We start from the raw sequence: 20,613 nt of genomic DNA on the forward strand, positions 1-20,613 counted from the left end.
ATGTGTAAGATTGGATGGCAGAACTGTGTATAGCTCCTAGTAGCTACATGCAAATTGTTTGGGGGAAGTTATGGTATTCTCCTGGCTCTAACCAATGGAAACGTTTGCCTTTGTCTTTCCAATGCAAGGAAGCCTTCAGAGAATTCTTCAAACTATTGAACATCCATCTCCTCCTTCAAACATTGAGCCTCGATTTTACTTAAATATCTTGGCTGTTGTTCCTCTTTCTTCCAGCAGCTGCTGCAATGAGTATTTAGGTTGCGCTTGCGCGTTACCAAAAATTATAAACACATTTAAATTAACTCACGTTTTGATTTTAAATAGCTGTATAACTATTGGAGAGTCCAGGCTAATTCACTCAATCTGTAGATTTACGAGTGGGGCTTGTGAGGATCCTTGCTTTTGAGTTCATGCCCCATTGGAGGCCTTACGAGGTTGTATGAAGCAGATACTGTTGTTATTTTTTTTAATAGACTATCAGGCACATGCATCAAACATGCCATTTGCGATTCCTTATTAGCGAAAAATAAGGATTCGCTAATGAGGAAGCACAAATGCTTTTGTATGTAGGAATCGCTGAAAAATAGGGATTCCTACAAATTCCTTAATTACGACTTTTAAACTGCGAGTCGCAATCAAGGAATGGCTCCCCATTCATTTTTATGGGCCTACAGACCCATAGAAATGAATGGGAGATTGCATGCGCAATTTGCTAGTACCAATAGGTACTCGCAAATTGCACATGCAATTTCAAAGGTGTCAAAATGACACCCTGTTGCACCCCTAAAATAGTGATGGGCACCCATGTTGCGCACACACATGCCCCAAGGGCATATGTGTGCGCAACATGAAACTTTAAAAAATGCATTTTTCACAGTTTTCACAAATTACCTTCAAGTTCAACTTCAGGGTAATTTGCGCCCCTATTAGCGAAATCGCAATTCTAAAGTGGTTCTTGCATTGCATTTAAGGAATCGCAGATTGCGTTCCCTTAAATGCAATCGTAATTTGAGAAATCGCAAATAATTGCGAATCCTCAAATTGCGAGTGCCTTGAACCTTGATGCATCGCAAATGCCCTTTTTGCGGGCCCAAACGGTCGATTTTTGCAAAGCGCACCGTTTGCGCTTGCAAAATTGGTTGATGCATGTGCCTGTAAGTTTTGTGACTTTTGATTAATAGTGCGCAACAAAGTCTCCCATTGAATTTTTGCAAAATGCCCTTTAAAAGCAGGACTACTGTGGGTCATTAGGACAACAATGTTCAGTTTATCACTTCCTAAACTGAATGGCAGTGGGAAGAGTGAAACTGTCACAGGAGGCATGCACTGTATAAATAATCCACTATTAAATAGCCTTGCTGAGCGAGTGAATCTTATTTTATCTGAGAGTGTGCAGACAGCAATCACACTTGTCAAACATATCATAAGTAGTTTGAGGGGAAAAATGTATTCCATGCATTGCATGCCACGAACAGGGCCGGACTGGCCGTAGTGGGCATCGGGCATTTTCAGGGTGGGGGGCGATTTTGTTACTGGGGCTGGTTTTGCAGCAGTGCTGCAATATCGGGCCCAGTGCTTAATTTAAGCCGGTGGTTTCCGGTGTTCAGCACCGGCACTTAATTGTCAACACCGGCACTTAGACAGACAGCGTCACCATGTGGCAGACTGCCCTAATTTAAAGAGCAACACAACAACATTTGTTTATTAATTCAATATACATTGAAAATGTCTAAAACATGTGTCACAAACAATTCTTATACCTATGGGTGCCAAAAATAGTCTGAAATGTCACACTGCTAGGTAGTTGTGTTGGTACTGATATTGGCAGGAATGGTAGGAGCAATGGGTGGTGCAAGCAGCAGTGATCTAATAGAGGGCCCCTAATCAACCCCCTGTAACAAAAGCGGCAGCAGTGCTTCACAACAGCACCCCTTCCCTGGGCCGGTCCGCCTGCACTGCTAGGGCTGGTTCGTGTCCCAGTTTGGTAGTGGCCACAAAATACCAAAAGTGATGTTTTTTCTGGGATGAGGAACAGAGTTCCGCAAGTTGGTTTCACTGCCTTTAAGGCTACATGGGAAGTAGTTGGGTGTTAGAGCTGCTGGTGGTGTACAGACAACCATATCAAGTGAAACCTGGGTGAACACAGAAGGAATGATCTTAAAATATATGCTATGTTCCAAGTGAGAGTTTTTGCTGTTCTGTGTGGCCAACATGGCTGGTGAGGTTTTTGGTTGATGGCTTTTGGCCAATGAAACGTTGCAGCATGGGTATACGGATTTAAATTTTGTTTGTAGACATTCTCTTCATTATATTGCACAAATTACTGTACAAAGAAAGCATTTGATTAAGCAACCAAGTTACTGTTCTAGTTATTATGTTTGTAATTAATTGCATATTGTTGTTCTGTGTGGAAGATATATTTCATCATCCCCTTATCTGTTTTCTTTTTACCTGCTCCCTTTCTCTATTTCTGCAGTGCTGTGTATGTTTGGCCTTTATGGGTATGTACCACGCTGTGTGAGTAGAGAGTGAGAGAGAACATGTGTGTGTGAGCACGTGTGTGTGTGTAACCCACATTGTGAATAACCGACCAGCCCTCACAGTGTTAGTAATGTGAGTAGAGGTGCATATTTTCTTTCTGTGATTTTGGGTGTAAGATCTGGAATTGAAGTTATGTTATGTTATAATGTGTTTATATAGCGCACGGCTACTCCAGAAGAGTGTCCCGGCGCTTTCCACATGCAGCTCAGTGTAAAATAACACAACAGACAAATAACAAAGCACAAGGCAACAAGGGGAAAAGAAACCTAAAGGTTAAAAAGCCAGGTCTTCAGGCTCTTCCTGAACTGCAGCAAATTAGCAGTGCTGCGTAGAGCCAACGGGAGCGAATTCCAAAGCTGGGGAGCCTTAAAGCTAAAAGAGCGCCCCCCAGTGCGAGCCTTCCTTGCTTGCAATGTGAGTTGCAATGGGATCCTAATCTATGGAGATTTGACAGTAAACTTGTTGAAGCTGTCCTGCTCCTTTTTATCATTTCAATGATTATATACTGCCCACAATAAAAGACAACACATAGAGACCAGCTGGAAAGCAGCTGCATCCCTCATTAACGTAAGAGACCTTTAAGCGTTGCTGACAATTTATGGAAACCAGAAAGTTCAAATGCCACTTTACATTAAAATATAGGGTTTCTGCTTATTGGAGTAGGATTTTTCAACATTAGTCACAATCCAGGAAAGGAGCACAGCTGCTCTGATTACATCAACATAAGCCTCTGCCTCGAACTGTCACATGTCTTTCATTTGAAGAACAATATGCCAATTTCATAGTGGAACAACAGACTAAGACAGCATTAGAGCAAATTGCAGACAAGATGCCAAGGGACTCTGCTTTGCAACAAGTATACATGTGACGCCACACAATGAAGAATACTGCTTAATGATGGTAGGAAGGTGTTCAAACAAGTTAATGAAAAGCTCTTAGTGACAAGTGATCTAGTATTTTTCTGTGGGCTCCAAATATTATGTGTTGATGTTGAAATACCAACAACCCTATACCAGCAAATTATTGATTACTACAAAAAAACTTAGATTTGGATGGAGTTCATGGAGTTTTACTCCATGCAACTCTGTGAAGTGCCAGAAACCTCAGCCCCACTCCGCAGAGTTCTGCCAGCCGCAGAGCCTGTTAAGCTGCGCTGCTCACACTGATTTTTAGTTACGGGAGTTTGTCCCGCGCAGTAAAATCAGCACGAAAAGCACTACACATTACTCCACAGGGCGTTTCTGATTTCTGTTGCTCGAATTGACATTCTACACGGGCGGCAGCTTCCTCAACGGGAGCGGCAGATTTCTCAACGCAAGTGGTTGGGACCAGCCACGACCGCCCACATTGAGAAATCTCGCTGGGAGGAGGTCTAGCACATGTTGTTTTCTCATGAGCAGTCGCCAACTGAACGTTGGCAAACTGCTAGAGAGAAAAACTCTGCTCTGCATCACTTCGCAGAATGTGGCTGTGATGGAGCAAGGATTCATGAAAGAAACTTGCTTGGATTCAGTCCTTTCAAATAACGTGTAATAATGTAACCAATTTGTTTTGTGAACACTAAAACCGCAATACACCATAAACGATTTTATCTAGGGGAAGCTTTCTATGTGCATTACTAACCAGTAACATGAATGTTGTAAAATGGCAGACAAAAAGAGGGATTTCTATTGCGCATGCGTCTACTGCATCTACGTAGTATGACTCTGTTGCTTTTGGTGGGAAACTTTTGCAGCTGCGCATTAGCACTAAAAATGGCCGCTTTGAACTCACATGCTAATGCTCCTGCTACTGCTAAACTAAAACTTGTACGCTCTATTAAACACTAATGCAAAGGATTTAAATAATTAAATAGATGAGATTTTAAAATATGAAAAGTACTGTGGAGATGAAATTGACAATAGACGAAAAATATTAGAGGAGAAAGTGATGAGGGCTCAAGTTAAATTGGCAGAACACCAAGAATTCCAGTTAAATAACATGGCAAGGAAATCAGGAAAAGGGCAAGAAAATGGTGAAAATAATGGGGGAAAACCAAAAGGGCGTTTGAGCAGAAAAGAGGCAAAGAAGAAATTCCCTTGTCACGGTTGCGGAAAATTCGGGCATTGGAAAAACGAGTGTAAGAATATACAAAATATTAATAGCCCAAATCAAAATTTAAATCCAACGACGCAGAATGAGGTGATAATGAGTCAACCACAACAGGTTGTAAACCTGCAGAATCAATTGCCACCTGCCCCTATGCCATAATTTGTGAGTCAAGCCAAGTACAGTACGGACACAGGATTTCAAGAAGGAAGTGGTAAGAAAAATTACTTAACATCACAGTTCCTTTTGCAGGACCCCTATTTCGAGGACCAAGATCAATGACGGTGCCTAAGAGGGAAGGATGAGGATTGCGTACTTGGCGCATCCTTACCGGCAGATCAGTTAGGTCCGTATATCGACGGAAAGGTAGAGGGAAATTACATTACCATTTTGTTGGACACTGGTGCTACCCGTTCTACTGTAAGAACAGCAGACATTCCAAACCTACCCCTCTCGGGAGAAGCGATCCAAGTAGTGGGCGTTTTTAATAAGCAAATTAGGACCCCTATTACAAAGCCAATGGAAATATTCATTGGAAACGTCAAAGAAATGCACAAATTTGTAGTGTGCAAATCCAGTCCTGTGAATTTATTAGGAAGGTATTTATTGTGCAAAATGAATTGCACCATATTCTGCACGCCGAATGGTGTTGCCATTCAAACCTCAGATGAAGACTGAATATATAAAATCATGCTAGCCAAGCAAGGAGCAGAAGTAAATGAATTGTATTCAATAATAACCCAGGATGACTTGACAGAAGAAGTAAAATTGACAGTAAATCCAGATGTGTGGGATTTTACTGGAAAAGAAGTAGGATTAATGACAGATGTAGACCCTGTAAAAGTGACCGTAAAGGAAGGTGCGGTTTTTCCAAACACCCGGCAACACAAAATGAGTACTGAAGTCAAAGCCGGTGTTGCAGCAGAAATTAACAGAATGGTCAAACATGGCATATTAAAAGAGATATTGAGTAGTCCCTGTAACTCACCTATACTTGGCATTAAAAAACCAAACGGTAAATATAGGGTAGTTCAAGATTTGCGAAAGATTAATAAAATTGTTGTGCCCAGTTGTCCGGTGGTGCCCAACCCTGCATTGATCCTGTATCAAATACCATGGAATGTGAGGTGGTTCACTGTGATTGATTTATGCAATGCCTTTCTCTCCATCCCATTGCATCCAGCTTGTCATTTTTTGTTCTTTCTCAAATTTGAGGATCTTGTTTACGTTTGGAATCATGTACCTCAAGGGTACACAGAAAGTCCATTGATTTTTAACCAGATTTTGAAAAAATATCTTGAGACTTTAGTAATGCCTTAGGACTTTGACATCGTATAGTATATTGATGATCTTTTAGTCGCTTCAAAAACAAAAAGTGACTGTGTTACAGATTCCATAGCCTTGCTGAACCATTTAGCCAAAGGTGGACATAAAGTGTCCCCTGAGAAGCTACAGTTTTGCAGAAAAGAGGTGAAATATCTGGGACACCAGATAGAACGCGGGGAAAGTTGAGTGACCTCAGAAAGAATAAAAATAATAAAACAAATGAAGTTACCACGAACCCAGAAGGAAATAAGAATGTTCCTAGGGGTAGTTGGGTATTGCAAACAGTGGATTATGGGGTTCTCCATGCTGGCGAACCCTTTGATACAAATGACAAGGAAACGAGCAAAAGAACAGATAGAATGGGATGATGAGAGCACAAAATCTTTTCTGAAATTACAAGATTGTTTAGGTGAAGCCTCTGCTTTAGGTATGCCCGACTATTCAAAAGATTTTGCTTTATTTTGTTGTGAGAGATATAATTGTGCCCTCTCAGTTCTAACTCAGATTCATGGCCTGATGCGACGCCCAGTGGCATATTTTTCTGCTACCTTAGATCCTGTAGCATCCACTTTGCCGGGATGCCTAAAAGCTGTGGCAGCAACATGCATAAGTCTGGAGCAGAGTGAGACAATTGTAATGGGACACCCATTAAAGGTATATGTCCCCCATGCAGTTGTTATCCTTTTAACACAAACTCATACCCAGTACCTTACCCCAAACAGATTAACAAAATATGAAAGGATCATTGTAGGAGCAGAAAATGTGACCATTGTTCGATGTACTATACTTAACCCAGCTACTCTGTTACCAGATCCATACAATGAGGAAGTAAAAGATGACCCTGAACCTGACTGTCTTGATGTAACAGAACTTAGTACAAAACCACGTCCAGACATACAAGATGAGCCATTAAAAGATGCTGAGCATGAATTCTTTGTAGATGGTTCATGCGGGCGCCATGAGGAGGGAGGATTAAGTGCTGCCTATGCTGGGTGTACATTGGCTGAACTAGTCGAAGCACCCTATTTACCAGGAGTCAGGTCTGCACAAATAGCCAAATTGATTGCTTTAATTAAAGCCTGCAAAAAGGGGAAAAACTGGAGAGTAACCATTTACACTGACAGTCAGTATGGTTATGGGGCTGTGCATGACTTTGGCCAGCTTTGGATGCAGCAAGACTTTCTGACTTCTTCAGGGTCTCCCATTAAAAATGGACAATATGTCAAAGAATTGCTTGAAGCAATACAATTATTAAAGAAGTGGCAGTGGTCAAGTGTGCCGCACACCAGTCAGGAAATGACCGTGTGACTGCAGGCAATCAGTACGCTGACCAGGTCGCCCAACATTGTGCCAGATACCGAATGGCAGAAAATTGTCAAAACAGCTGCCAACTTATGCTATTGTCAGGGTTAGAAACATGAAAAGAAGTGAAAGATCTACAGAACGAAGCAGAAACAAAAGAGAAAGAGGAGTGGGTGAAAATTGGTTGTACACAAAGGACTGAAGATGGTGTGTGGGTCTACTTAGACAATAGACCTGTGTTGCCAGACAGTATGCTTGCACCTATGGCTAGAACGTATCACGGAGACACTCACATAGGCCGAGATGCAATGATTAGACTTTTCAGGCAGGATTGGTTTAACCTAAGGTTTAGAAATGTTGCTGATAGGCTTTGCCAAAGGTGTTTGACATGTCAGCAAATGAATCCAGGCAAAAGAACAGTAGTCTATATGGGAAAAATTGGAAAGGCTGAAGGACCATTCATAAGACTTCAAATCAACTTCATTCAGTTACCTGCTTGTCGAGGATTAAAATATGTACTTGTCATCGTTTGTTTATTTTCAAAATGAGTGGAGGCATACCCCACTAAGAGAAATGACAGTTTAACAGTAGCCAGACTCCTATTGAGAGAGCTCATTCCTCGGTTTGGTTTTCCAGTAACTATTGAATCAGACAGAGGGTCTCATTTTAATAATGAAATAATTTGATTAATTTGTGAAGCATTTAAAATTGAACAGAAGCTGCACTGCGCATACCGCCCAGAGGCATCTGGAGTGGTAGAACAATTGAATGGCACAATTAAGTCGAGGTTGGGGAAAGTGTGTGCATCGACTCCATTGGACTCGACGGATGATTTACCTCTTGTTCTGATGGGACTCAGAAGTATTCCAGGCAAAAATACTGGGTTGAGTCCCCATGAAATCATCATGTGACGAGCAATGATGCAGGCATGTATACCAGAACACAAGTTGTTGAATATAACTGATGATTTGGTACTGGAGTATTGCAAAGAATTGGCTGATCTAGTGCGTTCTATCTCTCACCAGGTTGGAGAAGACGCAGACGTCAGGCAGCCGATTCAAGCGCATGATCTGAATCCTGGTGACTGGGTTGTAGTGAAGAATCACACATGAGAGACTTGCCTAGCACTAAGGTGGGAAAAACCACAACAGGTTATATTAGTCACAACAACAGCTGTAAAATGTGCAGGCTTGCCTAATTAGAATCATGCAACCCACACTAAAAGAGTGCCAGCACCTGACGAGGAGGAACCTCAACTGACTCAGGCGCTTGAGGGGCTGAAGGTTGCACAGCTGAAGGATCTCAAGTAATAGGTCCTGAAGTAGCTGACGAAGAACAACCGAGCACCAGTCAGGATGATTGGATACCTGTAGTAGACATACCAGAGATAATTGTAAGAACCAGAAGTCAAACTAGACAAATTAGTCAGGAAAAGAGTGAGGACCAGATAGACAGTGAGGAAAATGCTAAAGAAACGGAAAATAAATTAGATTATAAACCGGAGCAGGACCAGTTAGGGAAGGTATCAATTACCCAAACAAAAGAAGTCAAATTTACAGAACTAGAGACTGGGGAAGAACAGAAAGAATCTAAAGAGAGTGAACAGGTAAAGGACAACAACGATTCAAAAGAAATTGAGCAAGAGTCAGTAAGGGATGTTACAGAAATACAGGCAGACACAGAAAAAGCGACATTAAAAATTTAACCTGAACTAGGTCAGACTAGTGAAGGAGAACACATTCAGGAAGGAAGTAGTGAATCAGTAAGCCCTGCACAAGATCAGACACGGAAAGAATCTGAGGACAGAAATAATCACGTTGTGCCACAAATCAACGAAAACAAAAGAACATCTGAAGAAGGTACAAGTGCAGTGCAAGCTAAACGAATCAGAAAGGGTGAAAATAGGCCAGGTGTTATCAAAAAATTGAAATATCACCTCAAGACAGTACCCGAAGAACCAGAGCAGGTAGACGAAGTATCCAGTTGGATTGGGCAAGCAGCTGTAGGATCAAAACGAAGAAGCCCCAGAGTGAAATTTGTAAATAACAAATTGAAAGGTCCTGAATGGATTCTCGAAGATTTTGAGAATTTAGAGATAATCGAAGAGGAAATTGAAAATTTTGATGCAGAGCAAATTGACGAAGAAGGGAGACCACCTTGAATGAATTTTCCCCTTTGTTACTCTGTTACGAAGTTTGAACCACTTGAATAAAGAAGAGAAATCTTCTCCCCCTTTTTTGAGAATGACTGACAATAGAGCTGCTGGAAAACCGAATTACTTTAAGAAATGTTGTAGAATGTGTATATGTAGCATATTTCTAATTCTCATAATATGGTTAATATTAGCAGTGGCCATACCTTATTTAATGTTCAAAAGTGTACAGAATACCACTAACACACATGAAAAGGTAGCTACTATCAAAGGAGATAGAGTAGAATTAGAAGTACCAGATGAGTCAGATTTACATCACGCTGTGAATAAAAATGGCACTGATTTAAATGTTTTCACAAACTTATTAGTACAATATGTAGAAACTATGGAAGTTAGTGATTGTTATGTTTGCATGAAATTACCTGCATCTATAGCAGAGGGAGTGACTTATCATCATCTACCCTTAACCTATGGTATATCCTGTAGTGTTTTAGCAAGTTTATTTTATAAAATAGGAAAATTGAAATATTATTATTCTAACATTGATGTGAGTTTTTCTGAGGTTCCTATGCGAAAAAGCATGAACCCTGTTCTTAGTACAAGAGACTCAGAATTTATGGGTGAATATTTCTTAACCATGAAAGCAATAGATATAGCTGAAGCACATAATAACAATTTAACCTGTCAATTGCATGAAGAAGAGACAATATTTTTGAATTTAGTAGAACAAAGGAGACAGGATTCCAACGAAGAGCCTCTGAACCTAAACCTCATATACCGAAATGGGCTGAGGAAGAAGAGCCTTTTGCAAGTGGCAAAACTCATGCTGCCATGTCTTTAGATTTTGAAAAGAAAGGGAAAATCTGTCTCCATTGGTTAAAAACAGAATATAACAATGTGTTTATTGGTTCCAGTGAATGTGAGCAGAATTTCTTAATAATCGGGGGATGGGGATTAAAAGGAGGAACTGATCCAGTATTTCCTGGAATTTATTATGTGTGTGGCAATAAAGCCTACTTTAGGCTGCCAGACCATTGGTATGGGAGTTGCTATTTTGGAATAGTATTCCCTAAAGTATATCATGTAAAAAGGCTCACTGGAAAAAATAAAGACGCAAATGGACTAACGTGTGTAAAAAGAGCTAGTTTTTCAGAAATTGTAGGTGACATTTTTGGTACACTGATACCTTCAGTGGGAGTTCTTCTAAATTCTCAAAAAATGTGCCAGTTGTCTACAGTAGTTGATCGGTTATCTACTGGCACTGCTGGAGGATTTCTGCTTATCAACAGTGAATTAGTTGCGGTCAGGTCTATGGTTATGCAAAATCGACCTGCCCGTGACATATTATTGGCAAAAGAGGGAGGAGTCTGTAAATTATTGAAAACGCAACATTGTTGCACGTATATTCCAGATAAAAGTGTTGAAATTGGAAAATATATAAAAAATATTACGAAATTGAAAGAAGAGTTGAAACCACTGGAAGTTGAAAGTGTATGGAATATATTTGCAAATAGTTTTTCTAACATAGGTAGTTGGTTTTCTAATTTAGGAATAGGTATTCTAGGTCATATAATACTACCCATAATGGGAATAACCCTATTAGTCTTAGCAATAATGTGTTGGCACAAGTGTTGTAAAGGAAGAAAGAAATAAGAAGTGAATGAAAGGGGTAAGAAAAGAAAACTTGAAGAAATACAGCTAGAAGAATTAAAAGGAGACTTTTATAAAAGAATGAGAGGATTACAATGCAAAAAGGAAAAGAAAAGAGATGAAAGGGTTGAAGAAGAAATTGAGATGTGCTAAAGGTTGGCATCTGTTTTAGTAGAAAATGAATGATGGCAATAAATGCCATCAGAGAGGGGATTGATGGAGCAAGGATTCATGAAAGAAACTTGCATGGATTCAGTCCTCTTAAATAACGTGTAATAATGTAACCAATTTGTTTTGTGAATACTAAAACCGCAATACACCACGAACGATTTTATCTAGGGGAAGCTTTCTATGTGCATTACTAACCCGTAACATGAATGTTCTAAAATGACAGACAAAACGCTGGATATCTATTGCGCATGTGTCTACTGCATCTACGTAGTATGACTCTGTCGCTTTTGGTGGGAAACGTTTGCAGCTGCGCAATGGCACTAAAAATGCCCGCTTCGAACTCACATGCTAATGCTCCTGCTATGGCTAAACTAAAACTCGTACACTCTATTAAACACTAATGCAAAGGATTTAAATAAGTAAATGGGGATAGAGTAGATATAAGTGGTATACAGTGAAATTATTTGGTTTTGTGTTCTAACATGTCTTCTTCTGACTTTATTATTAGTTCTTATTTGGGCCTCGGAGGGTGACTGAAATCCCTACCTTGTATAAACTGCGCGCATGAGCATGGAGACTGGCCAGAAACAAAGATGGCTCCCGTGTCACTCAGACAAGGTCATCTTGCATGAAGAAGGCTGAGAAGCTCAACTGATGACCCCTGCAAGAGCAACAATGTTGAATAAAATTGTTTAACTTACTGTGTAATGTGAAATGTGTTTGGGAATAAAGCTATGGGAACAGAAAATTAAGGGGCGGGTATGTAAACAATGGTAAATGGAGAAAATTTTAAATTCTAAGTGGTGTGATGAACTCACCTCCTCATCCTGACCAATCATAATAAGGGAAAACATAAGGATTGATACTTGAGGGGGTGGTACACGAATCAAGAACTGTATAACTGAGGTAAGATAGCTAGAGACCTCGTCCGACTTGTCAGATCTGTCATTCCGATTCGTCACTGACCCAACGCGTATGCTGCTCCAGTTCTTGTCCGAGACGCTGTCTCAGACCCTGCTGCTGCCAGAAACTCTGTCCGAAAGTTCGAGATACTGATCGATAATCTATGTGGTGTGGTGAATAAAATAACTGCCATTCTTTTTAAACGTTTTCTACTCTGTTTTAATTAGCCTACAGCACTGTTGCACTGACCTTTTTTAAAACGCATTCATTTTTAAAAATTGTTTTGCTGCTGCACTGTGTCACTTTTGGGGGCGATAGCTTGTGGTTGGAAGTGTCTGGCGGGTCGCAGTCCTCGGTCCGTCACGGCATAATAGTGCCGATTGCTGCGGAGGGACAGACGCGTCTCCACCCACTTTCCCACACTACTTCCGGATCGGGTGGTATATGTTGGGGGAGACTCGCCGGTCGCGCAGCTTGAACTGAGCGTGTGGTGAATAAAATAACTGCCATTCTTTTTAAACATTTTCTACTCTGTTTTAATTAGCCTACAGCACTGTTGCACTGACCTTTTTTAAAACGCATTCATTTTTAAATATTGTTTTGCTGCTGCACTGTGTCACTTTTGGGGGCGATAGCTTGTGGTTGGAAGTGTCTGGCGGGTCGCAGTCCTCGGTCCGTCATGGCATAATAATGGCGATTGCTGCGGAGGGACAGACGCGACTCCGCCCACTTTCCCACACTACTTCCGGATCGGGTGGTATATGTTGGGGGAGACTCGCCGGCCGCGCAGCGAACGCGCGCAGCGGGCGCACCGCTGGCGCACCGAATGCGCGCCTAAATGCAAGCTCGTCTGCCCCCGTCCGCGTCCGGAGCGCGGCCAGCGCCAGCTATGATGCTGGGATCGTTAAAATGACCCACTTAAGGTGGCCACGAGAGTTACTCCTAAACCTTCAGGGTGCTGTATGTGGGAGGGCGCATCAGCTTAACATGGCCCACTCCCCATTGCCACACTGCTGTAGAGCATGTGGGCAGATGCTGTTTCAAAGTAAGGTAGATAGGGCGGGCCAGGCTGCCCAGGGCACCGTGCCTGAACAGAAGCCCTTGATTAGTCTAGGCTTAGTTAACTGTAGATCGCTACCTAAACATGCCGAGGAGATTTGGTCAACTTTAATTGAAGACAATTGGAATGCCCTGTTCCTCACAGAAACTTGGCTGAGTACTGACGCAATGACCTCGATTTCATTAGCTACCCCGCCAGGATTTAAAATGTGTTTTGCTAATCGTGAAGGGGGAAAAAGAGGTGGGGGGGTGGCTATTATTTTTAGAGATTCCTGGGTGCTTACGTCTTTTGCCGCGTTGCTCCTGCATGGTATTGAAGGCTTACATTTCTGCTTCCAGATTAACCCCACATTTGCCCTAGCTGGCTTTCTTATTTATAGACTGCCTGCCTGTGCAGCGTTCGCTCTGCAGTCGTTATGTGACCCAGATTGCGTACAAGCGTCGCAACTTGTGTCATCCTTAGAGGGGGCTAACCTTTCACAAGGGGTGCTCTTTCCGACACATACTGCGGGTCATACCTTAGACCTTATCTTTTCCAATATTAAAAATATTCAAATTGGGTCCCCACTCCCGCTTATCTGGTCGGACCACTCCCTAGTCCCCTTTTCAATTTCCCTTCCGACTGTTAAGTTATTAAAAAGCTCTCAGATGGTACATAAAAGAGACTGGAAGAAATTGTCTGTGGAATCACTTAGCCCCATATTGAGGGAGAGTCAGCCTCAGCTGTCTCAGCACCGCAATTTGGACGCAGTTATGCTGCACCAATGGATTGCGAATGCAATGGAGGCGGTTACACCAATTAGACTGGGGAAACCCGCAAGATGCTCACCCTCGGCTCTATGGTTCTCCACTTCCCTGAAAGAACAAAAAAGTAAATGCAAAAAACTGGAACGCCAATGGAGAACAGCCTACTGTGATTCTGCCAAAGTGGTTTATAAAAAAGCTACAAAAGAACTTCATAAGGCTCTAAAAGTTGCCAGACGGGATTACCTTGTAGCACGCATCCAGAATGCGGACCACTCTGGCACAGAAGTTTTTAAAGTAGTCCAATCCTTTTTTAAACCTAAGGCTAGTGAGTTGGAGGTTACCGCCTCTGTCGTACGATGTGAAAAAATAGCTTGTTATTTTGATGATAACATTTCGAAAGTTTATGATTCTTTTACTTCCCCTGAGGCCACTGTGAAACGGGAAACATCAGTAGTTGGTGGTGAGAGGGCAACACTCTTAAATTTTACCCAGATTACGTACCAGGAGGTGTTAGCGGAAAATCTGAAATGTAGGTCTGGCGCGCCAGATGATCCCTGCCCTCCAAAGTTTTGGAAAATGTTAGCTCCATTGCTGACTGAGGGCCTGCGCCATATTTGGAATACCTGTTTAGAGACAGGTATCTTTCCCGACTCCTGGAAACATGCTACTCTCCTCCCTCTGAGGAAGAAAGTGAATGGCGACCCAGGTGACTTTAGTAATCTGAGGCCCATTTCCGTGCTCCCTGCCCCGGGTAAGATGTTGGAGAAAATGGTTCAACGCCAACTGACCTCTTTCTTAGAGCGAAATCGGGCTTTACATGACACTCAATCTGGCTTTCGAGCAGGTTTCAGTACTGAGACCGCTCTTCTGGAGGTGGCAGAGTCGGTAAAATGGTCATTGGATTCAGGAGCATCGGCATTGCTGGTGCTCCTGGACCTATCCGCTGCCTTTGATACTGTAGACCATGTCATCTTGGTCCAGAGATTACAAGATGCGGGCCTTGGAGGGATGGTGCTAGCTTGGGTACAATCTTATCTTAGTGGGCGCTCTCAGAAAGTGGCTTTACAATCTTATGCTTCCAGACCTAAGCAAATTAAACGCGGCGTCCCTCAGGGCTCAGCCCTAAGCCCCCTGTTGTTTAATGTCTACCTAGCTCCGCTCTTTACTCTTATCGCCAATTGGGGTGTCAAGGCGATTTCCTACGCTGATGACACCCAGCTGGTTTTTCCATCTAAGGAGCGGTCGGCAGACACTTTTAAGAAATTTAAGGGCTGTCTACAAGATATAGCACGCTGGATGAATGCTAATAAATTAAAGCTTAATGCCGAAAAAAACGAAGTTTTGTTTTTCGGCAGCAGCTTAGCTCCAGATCCAGTTTTGTGGTGGCCATCAGAGATGGGGTCACCACCAATACCGGGCTCGTGCGCCAGGAATCTGGGTGTGAAATGGGAGGCAAATTTCTCCTTTTCTGCTCAAATTAAGCAGGTTTCCTCTGGCTGTTTTAGCATAATGAAAAATCTACGGAGAATCCTCCATTTTTTACCAGAGGATTGCCGGAAATCTATAGTACATGCTACAGTCACGTCCAGACTAGACTATGCCAATAGTCTATATCTTGGCCTCCCTAAATATGCCATAGGACGTCTCCAAACGATTCAGAATGCGGCTGCGAGACTGGTGTTACGAATACCTTTCAAACACCATGTCTCTCCGTATTTGCAGAAGCTCCATTGGTTGAAGGTGGAGAAGCGAATCCAATTTAAGGCCATGACTCTGGCGTATCGGGCCTTAAATGGAAACTGTCCTAACTATCTTAAGCAAAGATTGCGCATATACAAACAAAATCGGGTGCTACGATCTAATTCTCAGACTCTTATGCAGGGCCCTCGCTTTGGGAGGGCCCGTTTGGGAGGGAGGACTTTCACGGTGGGTGCAGCATTACTGTGGAATGCCCTTCCAGAACACCTGCGGAAGGTAAACACTGAATTCAGTTTTAGAAAAACTTTGAAAACATGGCTTTTTTAGTTCTTTAGTTTTGTTGGTTGCAACTCAGCTGCTTCTAGCGCCGGGACACCCCTATTTGGGGTAGCCGAGCGCTCTATAAATCGTATTAATAATAATAATAATAATTCATCTAGATGGATTGCGGAAAAGGGACACCCAAGGAGAGTAGTGCCACAGAGGGGTGCAACGCTGGCGTTGTACTTTAGAAGAAGCTACCCTTCCAGATCTGAATCTGCCATTCTTCTACTTGTAACCTGTCTTGGAGATTTTATCTGGCCCCCATTACGGAGCTGGGTTCATCATAGACCATAGGTAAATATAATCAGTAAATCTGTCCTTTATGCCTATTTCCGTCCCCCCCCCCGTTATTTTTCCGTCCTTTTTCAGGTACCGTCATCATTGATCATTCTTTAAATTATTTAGAATAGTTTTGCCTCTTGAAATAAAGGTGGTTGCTGTAATTGAATTTTGGCTCACAAATTAACGTAGATAAAGGTTTTCAAAACTTCTTGAGTCTGTGGTTATTTAGAGTAAAGAGATAAATGTCATTCTACGTTAAACTAACTCAGCAACCTGATGCGTCGAGGAAATGAAATAAAATTTGTTGAAATTGGTAAGACTTGGTAAAGGTAAATAACAAAGTTACAGGTATTTCTCAAAATTGATGCCTAGCTTATTGTATGAATGTGGTTTCGGCCCAGGTGAGTATTAGGTGTATGAGTGACCAGAGCTGGTGACCCAGGCTCCATCAGCTGTAGGCAAAACTCTGCAAACTCCTCCAGCATAGCAGAATTCTTTGCCCATCCTGGCACAAAAATCACTCTAAAAAATGTGTGGTTCCCCCTATTAGATGCCATGGTTGAAAACACCATAAAGACATACCACAACGGAGGAAGGTACAACTGAGAACATCTGAAGTACACTGGCTGTATGATCTCTATGGACTGCTTAATTTTAGGCAATATCTCTATGTACTTTGAAGCTGGATCTTCTGACAGTGCCCATAAACACACTTACCCCAAAGGGAAACTATACAGCCAACTTCATTCACCACTATTAAAGCAGATTATAAATCAACGAACAGATGAATGAATGAATATTGCATTTGTAAAGCGCAGCTGTCGCTCCAAATTGAGCATCCTGGTGCTGAGTGGATAAGAACATAGTTCAAAGCAGCAAGATTGAGCATGAGCGAGGATCCCTATATAAGAGAGTGGCATAATGAATCTGAGGCTGTGAAGATCCAAGTTTTCAAATGTTTCTTAAACAGCAATTCTGAGTCAATATATCGCAGGTGCCTGGGGAGTTGCTTCCAGGCCCTGGTCCCCATGACAACAAGAGATTTGCCACCTTTTGTCTTACAACTAAAAGTTGGAGGTTTGAGAAGGTTAGCAGATGAAGATCTCAGAGTTCTGGTGGTGGTTTAATGACTAAATCTGGAGCAGTAGCGGCCAGTGCCCTGCCAAAGTGGCGGTGCGAGCCGGACGAGGGAGCTGGGGAGGAGGGGGGCTCGGGGGCCAAAATAATAATAATAAATAAACCGCACCTGAACATCGCCGGTGCAGCCCACTGCATTGCAGCCCTCCAGGTTTCTTCTGAACACAGGCTCCCAGAATGCAATGCGGCCAATCCTGATGCTGCATGAAAGCAGTGTCAGGATTGGCCTGAGTGCTGGGATTGTGCGCTCCCAGGCAGACTGGGAGTCTGTGCCAGCTCTCTCCAGCCCCAGCAACGTAGCTGAGGCTGGAGAGAGCTTCACTGCACATGACGGTTTCCAAATCATCATGTGCAGTGAGGGGAGTGCACTACCACTACCCCACTACAGTGTAATCCCCCTGGATCCGCGCCCAAGACTCGTCGGAGTCCTGGGGGCGAGTCCAGGGGGATTCAAATAAAAAGATTATAAAAACAGGTTGAAAAAACGTTTTATTATCGTTTTATTTGTGGGTGGTGGAGACGACCCTCCTCTCTATTGGAGGAGCCGCTGCTGATCTGGAGACTAGATATTTTGGTCCTAATGCTCTATAGGCTCTGAAAGTGAGCAACAGGATTTTGAACAAAACCCTTTAATGTATTGGAAACCAATGAAGGGCTTTAAGAGCCGCTGAGGCCAAGGAATGGCGTGGCACTTTCAATATAAGCCGAGAGGCTGCATGTTGCACCATCTGCAGCTTCTGTAATACATTTGGTGGCGCCTGCAGATAAACTGTTACAATAGTCAGGTCTCGATGTAATTAATGCAAAGGCAATTGCCTTTCTTGCTGATCAGGGAAGATTGTCAAAAAAAATGTCAATGATGTTATTAAAATGAAGCACATTCCTGCCACAGCTAGTGTTTGTGGACGAAAGGAAAGAGAGGAGCCAAATTTCACACCAAGGTTTTTTACTACCTCAATTGTATTAGGCAGGAGGCAGGGTCAGATTGGAACCAAAAATAGGCCCGGGCACCCCCACAAAAAGTGGCCCACATTTCCGAACTGCAACCTTTTGTGAAGCATCAATTAATTTAGTATGAGGGAGATAATTTTAGGAGAACATTGTAGTAAAGAAAGTCTTGTATTGCATTATTCCACTGAAACTCCACTCACTCTTCTGACACTCAACTTGAAGTCCAGAAATTTCCATTATCTTATGCTCCCCTTCATATCTCTGAGTCCCCTCCTGTCTATTGGGCCACAATCTATATATATCCTGATGAAGGCAACAAATGATGAGCCAAAACATTGTATACAAAGCTGATAATTGTTGAAAAAGTGTCTGGAAAGGAGAGGGAACAATTGGATAAAATTCATACTGCTTGGTGTTTTTGTCTCACTTTTCCAGGACATATTCAGTAGATATGTGTGAATGAGAATGTGTGCCTGGAATAGTATTTTACTTTAAAAAAAAATATTTTCATAGATATGCCATGTATCAAATGGTATTTGATAGAGAACAATGATGAAAATATCAATAGCTGGTGACTGTTTTAAATCTGTATGGATTATATTTGTATATAGAGCAATAAAGATGAGATTATATCAGTGATTCTCTTCCTTTTAATGATGGATGATAGAAATATAAGTAGTTGTAATTGTGAGGATGAAGTATCAGTTGAGAAGTAATGATGAGAGTGGTATCAATATTGAAATTAGATTTGACGATGAGGGTGAGATACTCTCTAGATGCAAAGACTTACCCAACTAAAATAATATAAAGGCACAGACTCTTACCATTGACAAAAAGATAGAAAAGGCAAACTCGGCTCATGTCCTCTGGAATGCAAGGGAGAGAGAGACGTTCATTGGCAATGGTCTGTGGAAGAGACAGATTCCCAACATGGATAAAAGGCTGGAAGTAGGCCCTCACCATGGGTTCTGCAATGAAGGAGGCAAACCACCAACACAAACAAAATGTGTTGATATATACACACACACACACAGGTTATATGTGTGAGGGGTTCAGATTTTCTTTTAAGGAATCTTTGATCTGAGTTGTTGAACACAGGCCTGCTCAGTACCGAGGCAACAAACACTTAGTTTCATCCTATCCCGCTTTCTTCCACCATCCCACTCTTCCTTTCTCTTTATTTCACTCTTGCAAGTTCATTTTCCTCTCTCGTTTCTCCCTTTTGCAGTGCTTTCCTATGACTCTGTTCCCCTCGTTTTGTGCTTATCTCTTTCTTGCGCTGGTCAAACTTTCATGGTAAAAAGTAAGCCTTGGTGTCCAAAAATGAGTGATTGTGCCAACCACCACCAAAGATCTGCACAAATTAAGCACTGTGTTGATGTTCTGATAAAAGGAAGGTGATGTGATCAGACAAAATAAAGTGAGATACAGACATTGGTGCAACAGAGTCAAAAAGCAGAGCGTTACTGAAAGAGGCAGAAAAAGAAAGGAAAGGTGCTGACACTTTGAGTTGTTACATAGTGCATTCCACTGAATTTTCTGCCATTCCGTAGCACTGTACCTAACATGTGTTTTTAATACCATGATAAATTTTTCTGAGAAAGAGGAATAACTGGGTTGGTACTGTGCAGAATGAAGCCTGTAAGTTATATCCATGGCCACAGGAATTATGCGATTGTGCAGCTATGCCTTTTTTTGCATATAGATTTGGCGCATTTTCCATCATCTCCTGTGTAACCTGCAGATTTTAACAAAAAAAAGTTGTTTCTAGCTCAAAGAGTTCAAAGGTAACCTAAAACGCAGCGACATGTTTCCGCGCAGTAGAAGGCCCTTTGCAATGTTTGACTGCTCACCTTTCTGTTGCTTATTTCTTTTTTTGTGTGTTAAACTGACAATAATGAGGTGCAGCCAATACACTGACACATTAAAAAGTGTACAAATGTCAAAATAATGAAGTAATACTATCATGTGTTGCATTATGCCATATCATTTTCTTGCCCTATAATTTATTCAGCCCTGCTGCATAATATGGCCATCCTCTGCCGCATAATTCCAGTGGTCCTGGTTTTATCAGTACACCCCAGCAGACATTATGATAATGACTGTCCTGTCCTAACGATTAAACTACAGGCATAAACACTTTCAGTTTCACTGGTTTTGTTTGGAAGAGCTCCATTTTGTTTTCTTCAAGGAAGGAGTACATGATCAAACATCTGATCTCTCTGAAAAATAGTAACACTTTCTGTGGGGATGTCCTTTGTCTAAGGGAATTGAAAAGCTGC

Source organism: Triturus cristatus, chromosome 2_2 (assembly GCF_964204655.1).
Source record: "Triturus cristatus chromosome 2_2, aTriCri1.1, whole genome shotgun sequence".
NCBI classification, from domain to species: domain Eukaryota; kingdom Metazoa; phylum Chordata; class Amphibia; order Caudata; family Salamandridae; genus Triturus; species Triturus cristatus.